Raw genomic sequence first — 25,223 nt, 5'->3', positions numbered from 1 at the left:
AAATCTCAGAAAGTGAGAGTGTCAGTCCTCTTTTACCTAAGTCAGCATTGTGCCTTTTGTATTCAATTCGGATGCAATTTCTGTATTTCATCGTCAATAAGAAGGTCCAAGGGATACAGTAAACCATAAGTGAAGCATCGGAATCTGAAACTAAACTCACAGGAGAGGTTCAAATCATAGAAAGGGAGAGTGTCAGTCCTCTTGTACTTATGTCGGCATTGTGCCTGTTGTATTAAATTCCGATGCAATTTCTGTGTTTCATCGTCAATAAGGAGGTGCAAGGTAAACGGTAAACCTGAAGTGACGCATCGGAATCTGAAACTGGACTCACAGGAAAATTTCAAATCATAGAATGTGAGAGTGTCAGTCCTCATTTACTTAAGTCGGCATTGTGCCTTATGTATTAAATTCGGATGCAATTTCTGTGTTTCATCGTCAATGAGAAGGTCCAAGGGATACAGTAAACCTGAAGTGAAGCATCGGAATCCAAAACTGGACTCACAGGAGAGATTCAAATCATAGAAAGAGAGAGTGACAGTCCTCTTTTACTTAAGTCGGCATTGTGCCTTTTGAATTAAATTCCGATGAAATTTCTGTCATTCATCGTCAATAAGAAGGACCAAGGGATGCAGTAAACCATAAGTGAAGCATCGGAATCTAAAACTGGACTCACAGGAGAGGTTCAAATCATAGAAAGGGAGAGTGTCAGTCCTCTTGTACTTAAGTCGGCATTGTGCCTTTTGGATTAAATTCGGAAGCAATTTCTGTGTTTCATCGTCAATAAGAAGGTACAAGGTATACAGTAAACCTGAAGTGAATCATCGGAATCTAAAACTGGACTCACATGTGAGGTTCATATCATAGAAAGTGAGAGTGTCAATCCTCTTTTACTTAAGTCGGCATTGTGCCTTTTGTATTAAATTCGGATGCAATTTCTTAGTTTCATCGTCAATAAGAAGGTCCAAGGAATACAGTACACCTGAAGTGAAGCATCGGAATCAAAACTGGACTCACAGGAGATGTTCAAATCATAGTTAAATTGTTAGTCCTCTTGTAGTTAAGTCGGCATTGTGCCTTTTGTATTAAATTCGGAAGTAATTTCTGTGTTTCATCGTCAATAAGAAGGTACAAGGTATACAGTAAACCTGAAGTGAAGCATCGGAATCTAAAACTGGACTCACAGGAGAGGTTCATATCGTAGAGAGTTAGAGTGTCAGTCCTCTTGTACTTAATTCGGCATTGTGTCTCTTGAATCTAATTCCGATGCAATTTCTGTGTTTCATCGTCAATAAGAAGGTCCAAGGGATTCAGTAAACCTGAAATGAAGCATCGGAATCTAAAACTGGACTCACAGGAGAGGTTCAAATCATAGAAAGAGAGAGTGTCAGTCCTCTTTTATTTAAGTCGGCGTTGTGCCGTTTGTATTAAATTCGGATGCAATTTCTGTATTCCATCGTCAACAAGAAGCTCAAAGGGATACAGTAAGCCTGAAGTGAAGCATCGGAATCTAAAACTGGACTCACAGGAGAGGTTTAAGTCCTAGAAAGTGAAAGTGTCAGTCCTCTTGTACTTAAGTCGGCATTGTGGCTTTTGTATTATATTCGGATGCACTTTCTGGGTTTCATCGTCAATACGAAAGTCCAAGGGATACAATAAACCTGAAATGCAGCATTGCAATCTAAAACTGGACTCACAGGAGAGGTTCAAATCATAGAAAGTTAGAGTGTCTGCCCTCTTGTACTTCAGTCGGCATTGTGCCTTTTGTATTAAATTCGGATGTAAACTCTGTGTTTCATCGTCAATAAGAAGGTCCAAGGGATACAGTAAACCTGAAGTGAAGTATCGGAATCTAAAACTGGACTCACAGGAGAGGTTCAAATCATAGAAAGTGAGAGTGTCTGTCCTCTTTTACTGAAGTCGGCATTGTGCCTTTTGTATTATATTCGGATGCAATTTCTGGGTTTCATCGTCAATAAGAAGGTCCAAGGGATACAGTAAACGTGAAATAAAGCATCGGAACTAAAACTGGACTCACAGGAGAGGTTCAAATCATAGAGAGTGAGATTGTCAGTCCTCATGTACTTAATTCGGCATTGTGGATTTTGTATTATATTCGGATGCAATTTCTGGGTTTCATCGTCAATACGAAAGTCCAAGGGATACAATAAACCTGAAATGAAGCATTGGAATCTAAACCTGGACTCACAGGAGAGGTTCAAATCATAGAAAGTTAGAGTGTCTGCCCTCTTGTACATCAGTCGGCATTGTGCCTTTTGTATTAAATTGGGATGCAAACTCTGTGTTTCATCGTCAATAAGAAGGTCCAAGGGATACAGTAAACCTGAAGTGAAGCATCGGAATCTAAAACTGGACTCACATGAGAGGTTCAAATCATAGAAAGTGAGAGTGTCAGTCCTCTTTTACTTAAGTCGGCATTGTGCCTTTTGTATTAAATTCGTATGCAATTTCTGTATTTCATCGTCAATAAGAAGGTCAAGGGATACAGTAAACCTGAAGTGAAGCATCGGAATCTAAAACTGGACTCACAGGAGAGGTTCAAATCATAGAAAGTGAGAGCGTCAGTCCTCTTGTACTTAAGTCGGCATTGTGCCTTTTGTACTACATTCGGATGCAATATCTGTGTTTCATCGTCAATAAGAAGGTCTAAGGTATACAGTAAACCTGAAGTGAACCATCGGAAACGTAAACTGGACTCACAGGAGAGGTTCAAATCATAGCAAGGGAGATTGTCAGTCCTCTTGTACTTAAGTCGGCATTGTGCCTTTTGTATTAAATTCGGATGCAACATCTGTGTTTCATCGTCAATAAGAAGGTGCAAGGTATACAGTAAACCTGAAGTGAAGCATCAGAATCTAAAACTGGACCCACACGAGGGGTTCAAATCAGAGAAAGAGAGAGTGTCAGTCTTCTTTTACTTAAGTCGGCATTGTGCCCTTTGTATTAAATTCGGATGCAATTTCTGTATTTCATCGTCAATAAGAAGGTCCAAGGGATACAGTAAACCTGAAGTGGAGCTTCGGAATCTAAAACTGGACTCACAGGAGAGGTTCAAATCATATAAAGAGAGAGGGACAGTCCTCTTTTACTAAAGTCGGCATTGTGCCTTTTGTATTAAATTCGGATGCAATTTCTGTGTTTCATCGTCAATAAGAAGGTCCAAGGGATACAGTATACCTGAAGTGAATCATCGGGATCTAAAACTGGACTCACAGGAGAGGTTCATATCATAGAAAGTGAAAGTGTCAGTCCTCTTGTACTTAAGTCGGCATTGTGCATTTTGTATTAAATTCGGATGCAATTTCTGTGTTTTATCGTCAATAAGAAGGTCCAAGGTATACAGTAAACCTGAAGTGAAGCATCGGAATCTAAAACTGGACTCACAGGAGAGGTTCAAATCTCAGAAAGTGAGAGTGTCAGTCCTCTTTTACCTAAGTCAGCATTGTGCCTTTTGTATTAAATTCGGATGCAATCACTGTGTTTCATCGTCAATAAGAAGGTCCAAGGGATACAGTAAACCTGAAGTGAACCATTGGAAACTTAAACTGGACTCACAGGAGAGGTTCAAATCATAGAAAGAGAGATTGTCAGTCCTCTTGTACTTAAGTCGGCATTGTGCCTTTTGTATTAAATCCGGATGCAATTTCTGTATTTCATCGTCAATAAGAAGGTCCAAGGGATACAGTAAACCATAAGTGAAGCATCGGAATCGGAAACTAAATTCACAGGAGAGGTTAAATCATAGAAAGGGAGAGTGTCAGTCCTATTGTACTTATGTCGGCATTGTGCCTTTTGTATTAAATTCCGATGCAATTTCTGTGTTTCATCGTCAATGAGAAGGTCCAAGGGATACAGTAAACCTGAAGTGAAGCATCGGAATTTAAAACTGGACTCACAGGAGATGTTCAAATTGTAGAGAGTTAGAGTGTCAGTCCTCTTGTACTTAAGTCGGCATTGTGTCTTTTGAATCTAATTCCGATGCAATTTCTGAGTTTCCTCGTCAATAAGAAGGTCCAAGGGATTCAGTAAACCTGAAATGAAGCATCGGAATCTAAAACTGGACTCACAGGAGAGGTTCAAATCATAGAAAGAGAGAGTGTCAGTCCTCTTTTATTTAAGTCGGCATTGTGCCTTTTGTATTAAATTCGGATGCAATTTCTGTATTCCATCGTCAATAAGAAGGTCAAAGGGATACAGTAAACCTGATGTGAATCATCGGAATCTAAAACTGGACTCACAGGAGAGGTTTAAATCCTAGAAAGTGAGAGTGTCAGACCTCTTGTACTTAATTCGGCATTGTGGCTTTTGTATTAAATTCGGATGCAATTTCTGTGTTTCATCGTCAATAAGAAGGTGCAAGGTATACAGTAAACCTGAAGTGAAGCATCGGAATCTAAAACTGGACTCACAGGAGATGTTCAAATCATAGAAAGTGAGAGTGTCAGTCCTCTTATACTTAAGTCGGCATTGTGCCTTTTGATTTTAGTTCCGATGCAATTTCTATGTTTCATCGTCAATAAGAAACTGCAAGGTATACAGTAGAACTGAAGTGAATCATAGGAATCTAACACTGGACTCACAGGAGAGGTTCAAATCATAGAAAGAGAGAGTGTCAGTCCTCTTGTACTTATGTCGGCATTGTGCCTTTTGTAATAAATTCCGATGCAATTTCTGTGTTTCATCGTCAATACGAAGGTGCAAGGTATACGGTAAACCTGAAGTGACGCATCGGAATCTAAAACTGGACTCACAGGAGTAGTTCAAATCATAGAAAGTGAGAGTATCAGTCCTCTTTTACTTAAGTCGGCATTGTGCCTTATGTATTAAATTCGGATGCAATTTCTGTATTTCATCGTCAATAAGAAGGTCTAAGGGATACAGTAAACCAGAAGTTAAGCATCGGAATCTAAAACTGGACTCACAGGAGAGGTTCAAATCATAGAAAGTGAGAGCGTCAGTCCTCTTGTACTTAAGTCGGCATTGTGCCTTTTGTAATAAAGTCGTATGCAATTTCTGTGTTTCGTCGTCAATAAGAAGGTCCATGGTATACAGTAAACCTGAAGTGAAGCATCGGAATCTAGAACTGGACTCACAGGAGAGGCGCAAATCTTAGAAAGTTAGAGTGTCAGTCCTCTTGTACTTAAGTCGGCATTGTGCCTTTTGAATTTAATTCCGATGCAATATCTGTGTTTCATCGTCAATAAGAAGGTGCAAGGCATACAGTAAACCTGAAGTGAAGCATCGGAATCTAAAACTGGACTCACAGGAGAGGTTCAAATCACAGAAAGAGAGAGTGTCAGTCCTCTTGTACTTAAGTCGGCATTGTGCATTTTGTATTAAATTCGCATGCAATTACTGTGTTTCATCGTCAATAAGAATTTCCAAGGGATACAGTAAACTTGAATTGAAACATCGGAATCTAAAACTGGACTCAAAGGAGAGGTTCAAATCATAGAAAATGAGGGTGTCAGTCCTCTTGTACTTATGTCGGCACTGTGCCTTTTGTATTAAATTCCGATGCAATTTCTGTGTTTCATCGTCAATAAGAAGGTGCAAGGTATACGGTAAACGTGAAGTGACGCATCGGAATTTATAACTGGACTCACAGGACAAGTTCATATCATAGGAAGTGAGAGTGTCAGTCCTCTTGTACTTAAGTCGGCATTGTGCCTTTTGAATTTAGTTCCGATGCAATTTCTATGTTTCATTGTCAATAAGTAGGTGCAAGCTATACAGTAAAACTGAAGTCTATCATCGGAATCTAGAACTGGACTCACAGGAGAGGATCAAATCATTGAAAGAGAGAGTGTCAGTCCTCTTTAATTAAGTCAGCATTGTGCCTTTTCTATTAAATTCGGATGCAATTTCTGTATTTCAGTAAGAAGGTCCAAGGGATACAGTAAACCTGAATTGATGCATCGCAATCTAAAACTGGACTCAAAGGAGAGGTTCAAATCATAGAAGGTGAGAGTGTCAGTCCTCTTGTACTTAAGTCGGCATTGTGCCTTTTGTACTAAATTCGGATGCAATTTCAGTGTTTCATCGTCAATAAGAAGGTCCAAGGTATACAGTAAACGTGAAGTGAAGCATCGGAATCTAAAACTGGACTCACAGGAGAGGTTCAAATCTCAGAAAGTGAGAGTGTCAGTCCTCTTTTACTTAAGTCAGCATTGTGCCTTTTGTATTAAATTCGGATGCAATTACTGTGTTTCATCGTCAATAAGAAGGTCCAAGGGATGCAGTAAACCTGAAGTGAACCATCGGAAACTTAAACTGGACTCACAGGAGAGGTTCAAATAATAGAAAGGGAGATTGTCAGTCCTCTTGTACTTAAGTCGGCATTGTGCCTTTTGTATTAAATCCGGATGCAATTTCTGTATTTCATCGTCAATAAGAAGGTCTAAGGGATACAGTAAACCTGAAGTGAAGCATCGGAATCTAAAACTGGACTCACAGGAGAGGTTCAAATCATGGATAGTTAGAGTGTCAGTCCTCTTGTACTTAAGTCGGCATTGTGCCTTTTGTACCAAATTCGTATGCAATTTCTGTAATTCATCGTCAATAAGAAGGTCCATGGTATACAGTAATCCTGAAGTGAAGCATCGGAATCTAGAACTGGACTCACAGGAGAGGTTCAAATCTTAGAAAGTTAGAGTGTCAGTCCTCTTGTACTTAAGTCGGCATTGTGCCTTTTGAATTTAATTCCAATGCAATATCTGTGTTTCATCGTCAATAAGAAGGTGCAAGGTATACAGTAAACCTGTAGTGAAGCATCGGAATCAAAAACTGGACTCACATGTGAGGTTCAAATCACAGAAAGTGAGAGTGTCAGTCCTCTTTTACTTAAGTCAGCATTGTGCCTTTTGTATTAAATTCGGATGCAAGTACTGTGTTTTATCGTCAATAAGAAGTTTCAAGGGATACAGTAAACCTGAAGTGAACCATCGGAAAATTAAACTGGACTCACAGGAGAGGTTCAAATCATAGAAATGGAGATTGTCAGTCCTCTTGTACTTAAGACGGCATTGTGCCTTTTGTATTAAATTCGGATGCAATTTCTGTGTTTCATCGTCAATAAGAAGGTGCAAGGTATACAGTAAACCTGAAGTGAAGCAACGGAATATAAAACTGGACCCACAGGAGAGGTTCAAATCATAGAACGTTAGAGTGTCAGTAATCTTGTACTTAAGTCGGCATTGTGCATTTTGAATTTAATTCCGATGCAATTTCTGTGTTTCATCGTCAATAAGAAGGTGCAAGGTATACGGTAAACCTGAAGTGACGCATCGGAATTTATAACTGGACTCACAGGACAAGTTCAAATCATAGGAAGTGAGAGTGTCAGTCCTCTTCTACTTAAGTCGGCATTGTGCCTTTTGAATTTAGTTCCGATGCAATTTCTATGTTTCATCGTCAATAAGAAGGTGCAAGGTATACAGCAAAACTGAAGTCAATCATCGGAATCTAGAACAGGACTCACAGGAGAGGTTCAAATCTTAGAAAGTTAGAGTGTCAGTCCTCTTGGACGTAAGTTGGCATTGTGCCTTTTGAATTTATTTCCGATGCAATTTCTGTGTTTCATCGTCAATAAGAAGGTGCAAGGTATACAGTAAACCTGAAGTGAAGCAACGGAATGTGAAACTGGACCCAAAGGAGAGGTTCAAATCATAGAACGTTAGAGTGTCAGTAATCTTGTACTTAAGTCGGCATTGTGCCTTTGGAATTTAATTCCGATGCAATTTCTGTGTTTCAACGTCAATAAGAAGTTGCAAGGTATACAGTAAACCTGAAGTGAAGCATCGGAATCAAAAACTGGACTCACAGGAGAGGTTCAATCACAGAAAGTGAGAGTGTCAGTCCTCATTTACTTAAGTCAGCATTGTGCTTTTGTATTAAATTGGGATGCAAGTACTGTGTTTCATCGACAATAAGAAGGTTCAAAGGATACAGTAAACCTGAAGTGAACCATCGGAAACTTAAGCTGGACTCACAGGAGAGGTTCAAATCATAGAAAGGGAGATTGTCAGTCCTCTTTTACTTAAGTCAGCATTGTGCCTTTTGTATTAAATTCGGATGCAATAACTGTGTTTCATCGTCAATAAGAAGGTCCAAGGGATACAGTAAACCTGAAGTGAACCATCGGAAACTTAAACTGGACTCACAGGAGAGGTTCAAATCATAGAAAGGGAGATTGTCAGTCCTCTTGTACTTAAGTCGGCATTGTGCCTTTTGTATTAAATTCGTATGCAATTTCTGTGTTCCATCGTCAATAAGAAGGTGCAAGGTATACAATAAACCTGAAGTGAAGCAACGGAATCTAAAACTGGACCCACAGGAGAGGTTCAAATCTTAGAAAGATAGAGTGTCAGTAATCTTGTACTTAAGTCGGCATTGTGCCTTTGGAATTTAATTCCGATGCAATTTCCGTGTTTCATCGTGAATAAGAAGTAGCAAGGTATACAGTAAACCTGACGTGAAGCATCGGAATCTTTAACTGGACTCACAGGAGAGGTTCAAATCATAGAAAGTTAGAGTGTCTGTCCTCTTGTACTTTAGTCGGCATTGTGCCTTTTGAATTTAATTCCGATGCAATTTCTATGTTTCATCGTCAATAAGAAGGTGCAAGGTATACAGTAAACCTGAAGTGAAGCATCGGAATCTAAAACTGGACTCACAGGATAGGTTCAAATCATTGAAAGAGAGAGTGTCAGTCCTCTTTAATTAAGTCGGCATTGTGCCTTTAGTATTATATTTGGATGCAATTTCTGTATTTCATCGTCAATACGAAGGTCCAAGGGATACAGTAGACCTGAAGTGAAGCATCGGAATCTAAAACTGGACTCACAGGAGAGGTTCCAATCATAGAGAGTTAGAGTGTGAGTCCTCTTGTACTTAAGTCGGCATTGTGCCTTTTGAATTTAGTTCCGATGCAATTTCTATGTTACATCGTCAATAAGAAGTTGCAAGGTATACACTAAAACTGAAGTGAATCATCGGAATCTAGAACTGGACTCACAGGAGAAGTTCAAATCTTAGAAAGTTAGAGTGTCAGTCCCCTTGTACTTAAGTCGGCATTGTGCCTTTTGTATTAAATTCCGATGTAATTTCTGTGTTTTATGCTCAATAAGAAGGTGCAAGGTATACGGTAAACCTGAAGTGAAGCATTGGAATCGTAAACTGGACTCACAGGAGAGGTTCCAATCATAGAAAATTAGAGTGTAAGTCCTCTTGTACTTTCGTCGGCATTGTGCCTTTTGTATTAAATTCGGATGCAATTTCTGTGTTTCACCGTCAATAAAAAGGTCCAAGGGATACAGTAGACCTGAAGTGAAGCATCGGAATCTAAAACTGGACTCACAGGAGAGGTTCCAATCATAGAGAGTTAGAGTGTGAGTCCTCTTGTACTTAAGTCGGCATTGTGCCTTTTGAATTTAGTTCCGATGCAATTTCTATGTTACATCGTCAATAAGAAGTTGCAAGGTATACACTAAAACTGAAGTGAATCATCGGAATCTAGAACTGGACTCACAGGAGAAGTTCAAATCTTAGAAAGTTAGAGTGTCAGTCCCCTTGTACTTAAGTCGGCATTGTGCCTTTTGAATTTAATTCCGATGCAATTTCTGTGTTTCATCGTTAATAAGAAGGTGCAAGGTATACAGTAAACCTGAAGTGAAGCATCGGAATCTAAAACTGGACTCACAGGAGAGGTTGAAATCATAGAAAGTTAGAGTGTCAGTCATCTTGAACTTATGTCGGCATTATGCCTTTTGTATTAAATTGCGATGCAATTTCTGTGTGTCATCGTCAATAAGAAGGTGCAAGGTATACGGTAAACCTGAAGTGACGCATCGGAATTTATAACTGGACTCACAGGACAAGTTCAAATCATAGGAAGTGAGAGTGTCAGTCCTCTTCTACTTAAGTCGGCATTGTGCCTTTTGAATTTAGTTCCGATGCAATTTCTATGTTTCATCGTCAATAAGAAGGTGCAAGGTATACAGCAAAACTGAAGTCAATCATCGGAATCTAGAACAGGACTCACAGGAGAGGTTCAAATCTTAGAAAGTTAGAGTGTCAGTCCTCTTGGACGTAAGTTGGCATTGTGCCTTTTGAATTTATTTCCGATGCAATTTCTGTGTTTCATCGTCAATAAGAAGGTGCAAGGTATACAGTAAACCTGAAGTGAAGCAACGGAATGTAAAACTTTACCCAAAGGAGAGGTTCAAATCATAGAACGTTAGAGTGTCAGTAATCTTGTACTTAAGTCGGCATTGTGCCTTTGGAATTTAATTCCGATGCAATTTCTGTGTTTCAACGTCAATAAGAAGTTGCAAGGTATACAGTAAACCTGAAGTGAAGCATCGGAATCTTAAACTGGACTCACAGGAGAGGTTCAAATCATTGAAAGAGAGAGTGTCAGTCCTCTTTAATTAAGTCGGCATTGTGCCTTTTGTATTAAATTTGGATGCAATTTCTGTGTTTCATCGTCAATAAGAAGGTGCAAGGTATACAGTAAACCTGAAGTGAAGCATCGGAATCAAAAACTGGACTCACAGGAGAGGTTCAATCACAGAAAGTGAGAGTGTCAGTCCTCATTTACTTAAGTCAGCATTGTGCTTTTGTATTAAATTGGGATGCAAGTACTGTGTTTCATCGACAATAAGAAGGTTCAAAGGATACAGTAAACCTGAAGTGAACCATCGGAAACTTAAGCTGGACTCACAGGAGAGGTTCAAATCATAGAAAGGGAGATTGTCAGTCCTCTTGTACTTAAGTCGGCATTGTGCCTTTTGTATTAAATTCGGATGCAATTTCTGCGTTTCATCGTCAATAAGAAGGTGCAAGGTATACAGTAAACCAGAAGTGAACCATCGGAAACTTAAGCTGGACTCACAGGAGAGGTTCAAATCATAGAAAGGGAGATTGTCAGTCCTCTTTTACTTAAGTCAGCATTGTGCCTTTTGTATTAAATTCGGATGCAATAACTGTGTTTCATCGTCAATAAGAAGGTCCAAGGGATACAGTAAACCTGAAGTGAACCATCGGAAACTTAAACTGGACTCACAGGAGAGGTTCAAATCATAGAAAGGGAGATTGTCAGTCCTCTTGTACTTAAGTCGGCATTGTGCCTTTTGTATTAAATTCGTATGCAATTTCTGTGTTCCATCGTCAATAAGAAGGTGCAAGGTATACAATAAACCTGAAGTGAAGCAACGGAATCTAAAACTGGACCCACAGGAGAGGTTCAAATCTTAGAAAGATAGAGTGTCAGTAATCTTGTACTTAAGTCGGCATTGTGCCTTTGGAATTTAATTCCGATGCAATTTCCGTGTTTCATCGTGAATAAGAAGTTGCAAGGTATACAGTAAACCTGACGTGAAGCATCGGAATCTTTAACTGGACTCACAGGAGAGGTTCAAATCATAGAAAGTTAGAGTGTCAGTCCTCTTGTACTTTAGTCGGCATTGTGCCTTTTGAATTTAATTCCGATGCAATTTCTATGTTTCATCGTCAATAAGAAGGTGCAAGGTATACAGTAAACCTGAAGTGAAGCATCGGAATCTAAAACTGGACTCACAGGATAGGTTCAAATCATTGAAAGAGAGAGTGTCAGTCCTCTTTAATTAAGTCGGCATTGTGCCTTTAGTATTATATTTGGATGCAATTTCTGTATTTCATCGTCAATACGAAGGTCCAAGGGATACAGTAAACCTGAATTGATGCATCGGAATCTAAAACTGGACTCAAAGGAGAGGTTCAAATCATAGAAAGTTAGAGTGTCAGTCCTCTTGTACTTATGTCGGCATCGTGACTTTTGTATTAAATTCCGATGTAATTTCTGTGTTTTATGCTCAATAAGAAGGTGCAAGGTATACGGTAAACCTGAAGTGAAGCATTGGAATCGTAAACTGGACTCACAGGAGAGGTTCCAATCATAGAAAATTAGAGTGTAAGTCCTCTTGTACTTTCGTCGGCATTGTGCCTTTTGTATTAAATTCGGATGCAATTTCTGTGTTTCATCGTCAATAAGAAGGTCCAAGGGATACAGTAGACCTGAAGTGAAGCATCGGAATCTAAAACTGGACTCACAGGAGAGGTTCCAATCATAGAGAGTTAGAGTGTGAGTCCTCTTGTACTTAAGTCGGCATTGTGCCTTTTGAATTTAGTTCCGATGCAATTTCTATGTTACATCGTCAATAAGAAGTTGCAAGGTATACACTAAAACTGAAGTGAATCATCGGAATTTAGAACTGGACTCACAGGAGAAGTTCAAATCTTAGAAAGTTAGAGTGTCAGTCCCCTTGTACTTAAGTCAGCATTGTGCCTTTTGAATTTAATTCCGATGCAATTTCTGTGTTTCATCGTTAATAAGAAGGTGCAAGGTATACAGTAAACCTGAAGTGAAGCATCGGAATCTATAACTGGACTCACAGGAGAGGTTGAAATCATAGAAAGTTAGAGTGTCAGTCATCTTGAACTTATGTCGGCATTATGCCTTTTGTATTAAATTGCGATGCAATTTCTGTGTGTCATCGTCAATAAGAAGGTGCAAGGTATACGGTAAACCTGAAGTGACGCATCGGAATTTATAACTGGACTCACAGGACAAGTTCAAATCATAGGAAGTGAGAGTGTCAGTCCTCTTCTACTTAAGTCGGCATTGTGCCTTTTGAATTTAGTTCCGATGCAATTTCTATGTTTCATCGTCAATAAGAAGGTGCAAGGTATACAGCAAAACTGAAGTCAATCATCGGAATCTAGAACAGGACTCACAGGAGAGGTTCAAATCTTAGAAAGTTAGAGTGTCAGTCCTCTTGGACGTAAGTTGGCATTGTGCCTTTTGAATTTATTTCCGATGCAATTTCTGTGTTTCATCGTCAATAAGAAGGTGCAAGGTATACAGTAAACCTGAAGTGAAGCAACGGAATGTAAAACTGGACCCAAAGGAGAGGTTCAAATCATAGAACGTTAGAGTGTCAGTAATCTTGTACTTAAGTCGGCATTGTGCCTTTGGAATTTAATTCCGATGCAATTTCTGTGTTTCAACGTCAATAAGAAGTTGCAAGGTATACAGTAAACCTGAAGTGAAGCATCGGAATCTTAAACTGGACTCACAGGAGAGGTTCAAATCATTGAAAGAGAGAGTGTCAGTCCTCTTTAATTAAGTCGGCATTGTGCCTTTTGTATTAAATTTGGATGCAATTTCTGTGTTTCATCGTCAATAAGAAGGTGCAAGGTATACAGTAAACCTGAAGTGAAGCATCGGAATCAAAAACTGGACTCACAGGAGAGGTTCAATCACAGAAAGTGAGAGTGTCAGTCCTCATTTACTTAAGTCAGCATTGTGCTTTTGTATTAAATTGGGATGCAAGTACTGTGTTTCATCGACAATAAGAAGATTCAAAGGATACAGTAAACCTGAAGTGAACCATCGGAAACTTAAGCTGGACTCACAGGAGAGGTTCAAATCATAGAAAGAGAGATTGTCAGTCCTCTTGTACTTAAGTCGGCATTGTGCCTTTTGTATTAAATTCGGATGCAATTTCTGCGTTTCATCGTCAATAAGAAGGTGCAAGGTATACAGTAAACCAGAAGTGAACCATCGGAAACTTAAGCTGGACTCACAGGAGAGGTTCAAATCATAGAAAGGGAGATTGTCAGTCCTCTTTTACTTAAGTCAGCATTGTGCCTTTTGTATTAAATTCGGATGCAATAACTGTGTTTCATCGTCAATAAGAAGGTCCAAGGGATACAGTAAACCTGAAGTGAACCATCGGAAACTTAAACTGGACTCACAGGAGAGGTTCAAATCATAGAAAGGGAGATTGTCAGTCCTCTTGTACTTAAGTCGGCATTGTGCCTTTTGTATTAAATTCGTATGCAATTTCTGTGTTCCATCGTCAATAAGAAGGTGCAAGGTATACAATAAACCTGAAGTGAAGCAACGGAATCTAAAACTGGACCCACAGGAGAGGTTCAAATCTTAGAAAGATAGAGTGTCAGTAATCTTGTACTTAAGTCGGCATTGTGCCTTTGGAATTTAATTCCGATGCAATTTCCGTGTTTCATCGTGAATAAGAAGTTGCAAGGTATACAGTAAACCTGACGTGAAGCATCGGAATCTTTAACTGGACTCACAGGAGAGGTTCAAATCATAGAAAGTTAGAGTGTCAGTCCTCTTGTTCTTTAGTCGGCATTGTGCCTTTTGAATTTAATTCCGATGCAATTTCTATGTTTCATCGTCAATAAGAAGGTGCAAGGTATACAGTAAACCTGAAGTGAAGCATCGGAATCTAAAACTGGACTCACAGGAGAGGTTCCAATCATAGAGAGTTAGAGTGTGAGTCCTCTTGTACTTAAGTCGGCATTGTGCCTTTTGAATTTAGTTCCAATGCAATTTCTATGTTACATCGTCAATAAGAAGTTGCAAGGTATACACTAAAACTGAAGTGAATCATCGGAATCTAGAACTGGACTCACATTAGAAGTTCAAATCTTAGAAAGTTAGAGTGTCAGTCCCCTTGTACTTAAGTCGGCATTGTGCCTTTTGAATTTAATTCCGATGCAATTTCTGTGTTTCATCGTTAATAAGAAGGTGCAAGGTATACAGTAAACCTGAAGTGAAGCATCGGAATCTAAAACTGGACTCACAGGAGAGGTTGAAATCATAGAAAGTTAGAGTGTCAGTCATCTTGAACTTATGTCGGCATTATGCCTTTTGTATTAAATTGCGATGCAATTTCTGTGTGTCATCGTCAATAAGAAGGTGCAAGGTATACAGTAAACCAGAAGTGAAGCATCGGAATCTAAAACTGGACTCACAGGAGAGGTTCAAATCATAGAAAGTGAGAGTGTCAGTCCACTTGTACTTAAGTCTGCATTGTGCCTTTTGTACTAAATTCGGATGCAATTTCTGTGTTTCATCGTCAATAAGAAGGTCCAAGGGATACAGTAAACCAGAAGTGAAGCATCGGAATCTAAAACTGGACTCACAGGAGAGGTTCAAATCATAGAAAGTGAGAGTGTCAGTCCACTTGTACTTAAGTCTGCATTGTGCCTTTTGTACTAAATTCGGATGCAATTTTTGTGTTTCATCGTCAATAAGAAGGTCCAAGGTATACATTAAACCTGAAGTGAAGCATCGGAATCTAGAACTAGACACACAGGAGAGGTTCAAATCTTAGAAAGTTAGAGTGTCAGTCCTCTTATACTTAAGTCGGCATTGTGCCTTTTGAATTTAATTCGGATGATATTTCTGTGTTTCAACGTCAATAAGAAGGTGCAAGGTATACAGTAAACCTGAAGTGAAGCATCGGAATCCAAAACTGGACTCACAGGAGAGGTTCAAATCTCAGAAAGTGAGAGTGTTGGTCCTTTTTTTACTTAAGTCAGCATTGTGCCTTTTGTATTAAATTCGGATGCAATTACTGTGTTTCATCGTCAATAAGAAGGTCCAAGGGATACAGTAAATCTGAAGTGGACCATCGGAAACTTAAACTGGACTTACTGGAGGGGTTCAAATCATAGAAAGAGAGAGTGATAGTCCTCTTTTACTTAAGTCCGCATTGTGCCTTTTGTAATAATTTCGGATGCAATTTCTGTATTTCATCGTCAATAAGAAGGTCCAAGGGATACAGTAAACCTGAAGTGAAGCATCGGAATCTAAAACTGGACTCACAGGAGAGGTTCAAATCATAGAAAGAGAGAGTGATAGTCCTCTTTTACTTAAGTCGGCATTGTGCAAATTGTACTACATTCGGATGCAATTTCTGTGTTTCATCGTCAATACGAAGGTCCAAGGGATACAGTAAACCTGAAGTGAAGCATCGGAATCTAAAACTGGACTAACAGGAGAGGTTCAAATCATAGAAAGTGAAAGTGTCAGTCCTCTTGTACTTAAGTCGGCATTGTGCATTTTGTATTAAATTCGGATGCAATTTCTGTGTTTCATCGTCAATAAGAAGGTCCAAGGTATACAGTAAACCTGAAGTGAAGAATCGGAATCTTAAACTGGACTCACAGGAGAGGTTCAAATCATAGAAAGTTAGAGTGTCAGTCCTCTTGTACATAAGTCGGCATTGTGCATTTTGTATTAAATTCGGATGCAATTTCTGTGTTTCATCGTCAATAAGAAGGTCCAAGGTATACAGTAAACCTGAAGTGAAGCATCGGAATCTTAAACTTGACTCACAGGACAGATTCAAATCATAGAGAGTTAGAGTGTCAGTCCTCTTGTACTTAAGTCTGTATTATGCCTTTTGATTTTAGTTCCGATGCAATTTCTATGTTTCATCGTCAATAAGAAGGTGCAAGGTATACAGTAGAACTGAAGTGAATCATCGGAATCTAAAACTGGACTCACAGGAGAGGTTCCAATCATAGAGAGTTAGAGTGTCAGTCCTCTTGTACTTAAGTCGGCATTGTGCCTTTTGTACCTAATTCGTATGCAATTAAGAAGGTGCAAGGTATACAGTAAACCTGAAGTGAAGCATCGGAATCTAAAACTGGACTCACAGGAGAGGTTCAAATCACAGAAAGTGAGAGTGTCAGTCCTCTTTTACTTAAGTCAGCATTGTGCCTTTTGTATTAAATTCGGATGCAATTACTGTGTTTCATCGTCAATAAGAAGGTCCAAGGGATACAGTAAACCTCAAGTGAACCATCGGAAACTTAAATTGGACTCACAGGAGAGGTTCAAATCATAGAAAGGGAGATTGTCAGTCCTCTTGTACTTAAGTCGGCATTGTGCCTTTTGTATTAAATTCGGATGCAATTTCTGTGTTTCATCGTCAATAAGAAGGTGCAAGGTATACAGTAAACCTGAAGTGAAGCATCGGAATCTAAAACTGGACCGACAGGAGAGGTTCAAATCATAGAAAGAGAGAGTGTCAGTCCTCTTTTACTTAAGTCGGCATTAATCCCTTTGTATTAAATTCGGATGCAATTTCTGTATTTCATCGTCAATAAGAAGGTCAAAGGGATACAGTAAACCTGAAGTGAAGCATCGGAATCTAAAACTGGACTCACAGGAGAGGTTCAAATCATAGAAAGTTAGAGTGTCAGTTCTCCTGTACTTATGTCGGCATTGTGCTTTTTGTATTAAATTCCGAGGCAATTTCTGTGTTTCATCGTCAATAAGAAGGTGCAAGGTATACGGTAAACATGACGTGGCGCATCGGAATCTAAAACTGCACTCACAGGAGAAGTTGAAATCATAGAGTGTGAGAGTGTCAGTCCTCTTTTACTTAAGCCGGCATTGTGCCTTATGTATTAAATTCGGATGCAATTTCTGTGTTTTATCGTCAACAAGAAGGTCCAAGGGATACAGTAAACTAGAAGTGAAGCATCGGTATCTAAAACTGGACTCACAGGAGAGGTTCAAATCATAGAAAGTGAGAGCGTCAGTCCTCTTGTACTTAAGTCGGCATTGTGCCTTTTGTACTACATTCGGATGCAATTTCTGTGTTTCATCGTCAATAAGAAGGTCCAAGGTATACAGTAAACCTGAAGTGAACCATCGGAAACTTAAACTGGACTCACAGGAGAGGTTCAAATCATAGCAAGGGAGATTGTCAGTCCTCTTGTACTTAAGTCGGCATTGTGCCTTTTGTATTAAATTCGGATGCAACATCTGTGTTTCATCGTCAATAAGAAGGTGCAAGGTGTACGGTAAACCTCAAGTGACGCATCGGAATCTAAAACTGGACTCACAGGAGAAGTTCAAATCATAGAAAGTGAGAGTGTCAGTCATCTTTTACTTAGGTCGGCATTGTGCCTTATGTATTAAATTCGGATGCAATTTCTGTGTTTCATTGTCAATACGAAGGTCTGAAGGATACAGTAAACCTGAAGTGAAGCATCGGAATCTAAAACTGGACTCACAGGAGAGGTTCCAATCATAGAGAGTTAGAGTGTCAGTCCTCTTGTACTTAAGTCGGCATTGTGCCTTTTGTACCAAATTCGTATGCAATTAAGAAGGTGCAAGGTATACAGTAAACCTGAAGTGAAGCATCGGAAACTTAAACTGGACTCACAGGAGAGGTTCAAATCTCAGAAAGTGAGAGTGTTGGTCCTCTTTTTACTTAAGTCAGCATTGTGCCTTTTGTATTAAATTCGGATGCAATTACTGTGTTTCATCGTCAATAAGAAGGTCCAAGGGATACAGTAAATCTGAAGTGGACCATCGGAAACTTAAACTGGACTCACTGGAGGGGTTCAAATCATAGAAAGGGAGATTGTCAGTCCTCTTGCACTTAAGTCGGCATTGTGCCTTTTGTATTAAATTCGGATGCAACACCTGTGTTTCATCACCAGTAAGAAGGTGCAAGGTATACAGTAAACCTGAAGTGAAACATCGGAATCTAAAACTGGACCCACAGGAGAGGTTCAAATCATAGAAAGAGAGAGTGTCTGTCCTCTTTTACTTAAGTCCGCATTGTGCCTTTTGTATTAATTTCGGATGCAATTTCTGTATTTCATCGTCAATAAGAAGGTCCAAGGGATACAGTAAACCTGAAGTGAAGCATCGGAATCTAAAACTGGACTCACAGGAGAGGTTCAAATCATAGAAAGAGAGAGTGATAGTCCTCTTTTACTTAAGTCGGCATTGTGCAAATTGTACTACATTCGGATGCAATTTCTGTGTTTCATCGTCAATACGAAGGTCCAAGGGATACAGTAAACCTGAAGTGAAGCATCGGAATCTAAAACTGGACTAACAGGAGAGGTTCAAATCATAGAAAGTGAAAGTGTCAGTCCTCTTGTACTTAAGTCGGCATTGTGCATTTTGTATTAAATTCGGATGCAATTTCTGTGTTTCATCGTCAATAAGAAGGTCCAAGGTATACAGTAAACCTGAAGTGAAGAATCGGAATCTTAAACTGGACTCACAGGAGAGGTTCAAATCATAGAAAGTTAGAGTGTCAGTCCTCTTGTACATAAGTCGGCATTGTGCTTTTTGTATTAAATTCGGATGCAATTTCTGTGTTTCATCGTCAATAAGAAGGTCCAAGGTATACAGTAAACCTGAAGTCAAGCATCGGAATCTTAAACTTGACTCACAGGACAGATTCCAATCATAGAGAGTTAGAGTGTCAGTCCTCTTGTACTTAAGTCTGTATTATGCCTTTTGATTTTAGTTCCGATGCAATTTCTATGTTTCATCGTCAATAAGAAGGTGCAAGGTATACAGTAGAACTGAAGTGAATCATCGGAATCTAAAACTGGACTCACAGGAGAGGTTCCAATCATAGAGAGTTAGAGTGTCAGTCCTCTTGTACTTAAGTCGGCATTGTGCCTTTTGTACCTAATTCGTATGCAATTAAGAAGGTGCAAGGTATACAGTAAACCTGAAGTGAAGCATCGGAATCTAAAACTGGACTCACAGGAGAGGTTCAAATCACAGAAAGTGAGAGTGTCAGTCCTCTTTTACTTAAGTCAGCATTGTGCCTCTTGTATTAAATTCGGATGCAATTACTGTGTTTCATCGTCAATAAGAAGGTCCAAGGGATACAGTAAACCTCAAGTGAACCATCGGAAACTTAAATTGGACTCACAGGAGAGGTTCAAATCATAGAAAGGGAGATTGTCAGTCCTCTTGTACTTAAGTCGGCATTGTGCCTTTTGTATTAAATTCGGATGCAACATCTGTGTTTCATCGTCAATAAGAAGGTGCAAGGTATACAGCAAACCTGAAGTGAAGCATCGGAATCTAAAACTGGACCCACACGAGAGGTTCAAATCATAGAAAGAGAGAGTGTCAGTCTTCTTTTACTTAAGTCGGCATTGTGCCTTTTGTATTAAATTCGGATGCAATTTCTGTATTTCATCGTCAATAAGAAGGTCCAAGGGATACAGTAAACCTGAAGTGGAGCTTCGGACTCTAAAACGGGACTCACAGGAGAGGTTAAAATCATATAAAGAGAGAGTGACAGTCCTCTTTTACTAAAGTCGGCATTGTGCCTTTTGTATTAAATTCGGATGCAATTTCTGTATTTCATCGTCAATAAGAAATTAAAGGGATACAGTAAACCTGAAATGAAGCATCGAAATCTAAAACTGGACTCACAGGAGAGGTTCAAATCATAGAAAGTGAAAGTGTCAGTCCTCTTGTACTTAAGTCAGCATTGTGCATTTTGTATTAAATTCGGATGCAATTTCTGAGTTTTATCGTCAATAAGAAGGTCGAAGGTATACAGTAAACCTAAAGTGACGCATCGGAATCTAAAACTCGACTCACAGGAGTAGTTCAAGTCATAGAAAGTGAGAGTGTCAGTCCTCTTTTACTTAAGTCGGCATTGTGCATTTTGTATTAAATTCGCATGCAATTACTGTGTTTCATCGTCAATAAGAAGGTTCAAGGGATACAGGAAACCTGAAGTGAACCATCGGAAACTTAAACTGGACTCACAGGAGAGGTTCAAATCATAGAAAGAGAGAGTGACAGTCCTCTTTTACTAAAGTCGGCATTGTGCCTTTTGTATTAAATTCGGATGCAATTTCTGTGTTTCATCGTCAATAAGAAATTAAAGGGATACAGTAAACTTAAAATGAAGCATCGAAATCTAAAACTGGACTCACAGGAGAGGTTCAAATCATAGAAAGTGAAAGTGTCAGTCCTCTTGTACTTAAGTCAGCATTGTGCATTTTGTATTAAATTCGGATGCAATTTCTGAGTTTTATCGTCAATAAGAAGGTCCAAGGTATACAGTAAACCTGAAGTGACGCATCGGAATCTAAAACTCGACTCACAGGAGTAGTTCAAATCATAGAAAGTGAGAGTGTCAGTCCTCTTTTACTTAAGTCGGCATTGTGCATTTTGTATTAAATTCGCATGCAATTACTGTGTTTCATCGTCAATAAGAAGGTTCAAGGGATACAGGAAACCTGAAGTGAACCATCGGAAACTTAAACTGGACTCACAGGAGAGGTTCAAATAATAGAAAGGGAGATTGTCAGTCCTCTTGTACTTAAGTCGGCATTGTGCCTTTTGTAAAGAAATTCGGATGCAATTTCTGTGTTTCATCGTCAATAAGAAGGTGCAAGGTATACAGTAAACCTGAAGTCAAGCAACGGAATCTAAAACTGGACCAACAGGAGAGGTTCTAATCATAGAAAGTTAGAGTGTCAGTAATCTTGTACTTAAGTCGGCATTGTGCCTTTTGAATTTAATTCCGATGCAATTTATGTGTTTCATCGTCAATAAGAAGGTGCAAGGTATACAGTAAACCTGACGTGAAGCATCGTAATATTTAACTTGACTCACAGGAGAGGTTCAAACCATAGAAAGTTAGAGTGTCAGTCCTCTTTTACTTAAGTCGGCAATGTGCCCTATGTATTGAATTCGGATGCAATTTCTGTGTTTTATCGTCAATAAGAAGGTCAAAGGGATACAGTAAACATGAAGTGAAGCATCGGAATCTTAAACTGGACTCACAGGAGAGGTTCCAAACATAGAGAGTTAGAGTGTCAGTCCTCTTGTACTTAAGTCGGCATTGTGCCTTTTGTACTCCATTCGGATGCAATTTCTGTGTTTCATCGTCAATAAGAAGGTCCAAGGTATACAGTAAGCCTGAAGTGAAGCATCGGAATCTAAAACTGGACCCACAGGAGAGGTTCAAATCATAGGAAGAGAGAGTGTCAGTCCTCTTTTACTTAAGTCGCCATTGTGCCTTTTGTATTAAATTCGGATGCAATTTCTGTATTTCATCGTCAATAAGAAGGTCCAAGGGATACAGTAAGCATGAAGTGGAGCTTCGGAATCAGAAACTGGACTCACAGGAGAGGTTCAAATCATATAAAGAGAGAGTGACAGCCCTCTTTCACTTAAGTCGGTATTGTGCCTTTTGTATTAAATTCGGATGCAATTTCTGTGTTTCATCGTCAATAAGAAGGTCCAAGGTATACAGTAAACATGAAGTGAAGCATCGGAATCTTAAACTGGACTCACAGGAGAGGTTCCAAACATAGAGAGTTAGAGTGTCAGTCCTCTTGTACTTAAGTCGGCATTGTGCCTTTTGATTTTAGTTCCGATGCAATTTCTATGTTTCATCGTCAATAAGAAAGGTCAAGGTATACAGTAGAACTGAAGTGAATCATAGGAATCTAAAACTGGACTCACAGGAGAGGTTCAAATCATAGAAAGAGAGAGTGTCAGTCCTCTTGCACTTATGTCGGCATTGTGCCTTTTGTGATAAATTCCGATGCAATTTCTGTGTTTCATCGTCAATAGGAAGGTGCGAGGTATACAGTAATCCAGAAGTGAAGCCTCGGAATCTAAAACTGTGCTCACAGGAGAGGTTCCAATCATAGAGAGTTAGAGTGTCTGTCCTCTTGTACTTAAGTTGGCATTGTGCCTTTTGTACCAAATTCGTATGCAATTAAGAAGGTGCAAGGTATACAGTAAACCTGAAGTGAAGCATCGGAATCTAAAACTGGACCGACAGGAGAGGTTCAAATCATAGAAAGAGAGAGTGTCAGTCCTCTTTTACTTAAGTCGGCATTGTGCCCTTTGTATTAAATTCGGATGCAATTTCTGTATTTCATCGTCAATAAGAAGGTCAAAGGGATACAGTAAACCTGAAGTGAAGCATCGGAATCTAAAACTGGACTCACAGGAGAGGTTCAAATCATAGAAAGTTAGAGTGTCAGTTCTCCTGTACTTATGTCGGCATTGTGCCTTTTGTATTAAATTCCGAGGCAATTTCTGTGTTTCATCGTCAATAAGAAGGTGCAAGGTATACGGTAAACATGACGTGACGCATCGGAATCTAAAACTGCACTCACAGGAGAAGTTCAAATCATAGAAAGTGAGAGTGTCAGTCCTCTTTTACTTAAGCCGGCATTGTGCCTTATGTATTAAATTCGGATGCAATTTCTGTGTTTTATCGTCAACAAGAAGGTCCAAGGGATACAGTAAACTAGAAGTGAAGCATCGGTATCTAAAACTGGACTCACAGGAGAGGTTCAAATCATAGAAAGTGAGAGCGTCAGTCCTCTTGTACTTAAGTCGGCATTGTGCCTTTTGTACTACATTCGGATGCAATTTCTGTGTTTCATCGTCAATAAGAAGGTCCAAGGTATACAGTAAACCTGAAGTGAACCATCGGAAACTTAAACTGGACTCACAGGAGAGGTTCAAATCATAGCAAGGGAGATTGTCAGTCCTCTTGTACTTAAGTCGGCATTGTGCCTTTTGTATTAAATTCGGATGCTACATCTGTGTTTCATCGTCAATAAGAAGGTGCAAGGTATACAGCAAACCTGAAGTGAAGCATCGGAATCTAAAACTGGACCCACACGAAAGGTTCAAATCATAGAAAGAGAGAGTGTCAGTCTTCTTTTACTTAAGTCGGCATTGTGCCTTTTGTATTAAATTCGGATGCAATTTCTGTATTTCATCGTCAATAAGAAGGTCCAAGGGATACAGTAAACCTGAAGTGGAGCTTCGGAATCTAAAACTGGACTCACAGGAGAGGTTCAAATCATATAAAGAGAGAGTGACAGTCCTCTTTTACTAAAGTCGGCATTGTGCCTTTTGTATTAAATTCGGATGCAATTTCTGTGTTTCATCGTCAATAAGAAATCCAAGGGATACAGTAAACCTGAAGTGAAGCATCGAAATCTAAAACTGGACTCACAGGAGAGGTTCAAATCATAGAAAGTGAAAGTGTCAGTCCTCTTGTACTTAAGTCAGCATTGTGCATTTTGTATTAAATTCGGATGCAATTTCTGAGTTTTATCGTCAATAAGAAGGTCCAAGGTATACAGTAAACCTGAAGTGACGCATCGGAATCTAAAACTCGACTCACAGGAGTAGTTCAAATCATAGAAAGTGAGAGTGTCAGTCCTCTTTTACTTAAGTCGGCATTGTGCATTTTGTATTAAATTCGCATGCAATTACTGTGTTTCATCGTCAATAAGAAGGTTCAAGGGATACAGGAAACCTGAAGTGAACCATCGGAAACTTAAACTGGACTCACAGGAGAGGTTCAAATAATAGAAAGGGAGATTGTCAGTCCTCTTGTACTTAAGTCGGCATTGTGCCTTTTGTAAAGAAATTCGGATGCAATGTCTGTGTTTCATCGTCAATAAGAAGGTGCAAGGTATACAGTAAACCTGAAGTCAAGCAACGGAATCTAAAACTGGACCAACAGGAGAGGTTCTAATCATAGAAAGTTAGAGTGTCAGTAATCTTGTACTTAAGTCGGCATTGTGCCTTTTGAATTTAATTCCGATGCAATTTATGTGTTTCATCGACAATAAGAAGGTGCAAGGTATACAGTAAACCTGACGTGAAGCATCGGAATATTTAACTTGACTCACAGGAGAAGTTCAAACCATAGAAAGTTAGAGTGTCAGTCCTCTTTTACTTAAGTCGGCAATGTGCCCTATGTATTGAATTCGGATGCAATTTCTGTGTTTTATCGTCAATAAGAAGGTCCAAGGGATACAGTAAACCAGAAGTGAAGCATCGGAATCTAAAACTGGACTCACAGGAGAGGTTCAAATCATAGAAAGTGAGAGCATCAGTCCTCTTGTACTTAAGTCGGCATTGTGCCTTTTGTACTCCATTCGGATGCAATTTCTGTGTTTCATCGTCAATAAGAAGGTCCAAGGTATACAGTAAACCTGAAGTGAAGCATCGGAATCTAAAACTGGACCCACAGGAGAGGTTCAAATCATAGGAAGAGAGAGTGTCAGTCCTCTATGACTTAAGTCGGCATTGTGCCTTTTGTATTAAATTCGGATGCAATTTCTGTATTTCATCGTCAATAAGAAGGTCCAAGGGATACAGTAAGCCTGAAGTGGAGCTTCGGAATCTAAAACTGGACTCACAGGAGAGGTTCAAATCATATAAAGAGAGAGTGACAGCCCTCTTTCACATAAGTCGGTATTGTGCCTTTTGTATTAAATTCGGATGCAATTTCTGTGTTTCATCGTCAATAAGAAGGTCCAAGGTATACAGTAAACATGAAGTGAAGCATCGGAATCTTAAACTGGACTCACAGGAGAGGTTCCAAACATAGAGAGTTAGAGTGTCAGTCCTCTTGTACTTATGTCGGCATTGTGCCTTTTGATTTTAGTTCCGATGCAATTTCTATGTTTCATCGTCAATAAGAAAGGTCAAGGTATACAGTAGAACTGAAGTGAATCATAGGAATCTAATACTGCACTCACAGGAGAGGTTCAAATCATAGAAAGAG

The sequence above is a fragment of the Schistocerca americana genome, chromosome 10, assembly GCF_021461395.2.
Source record: "Schistocerca americana isolate TAMUIC-IGC-003095 chromosome 10, iqSchAmer2.1, whole genome shotgun sequence".
NCBI classification, from domain to species: domain Eukaryota; kingdom Metazoa; phylum Arthropoda; class Insecta; order Orthoptera; family Acrididae; genus Schistocerca; species Schistocerca americana.
This window is presented reverse-complemented; position numbering follows the sequence as displayed.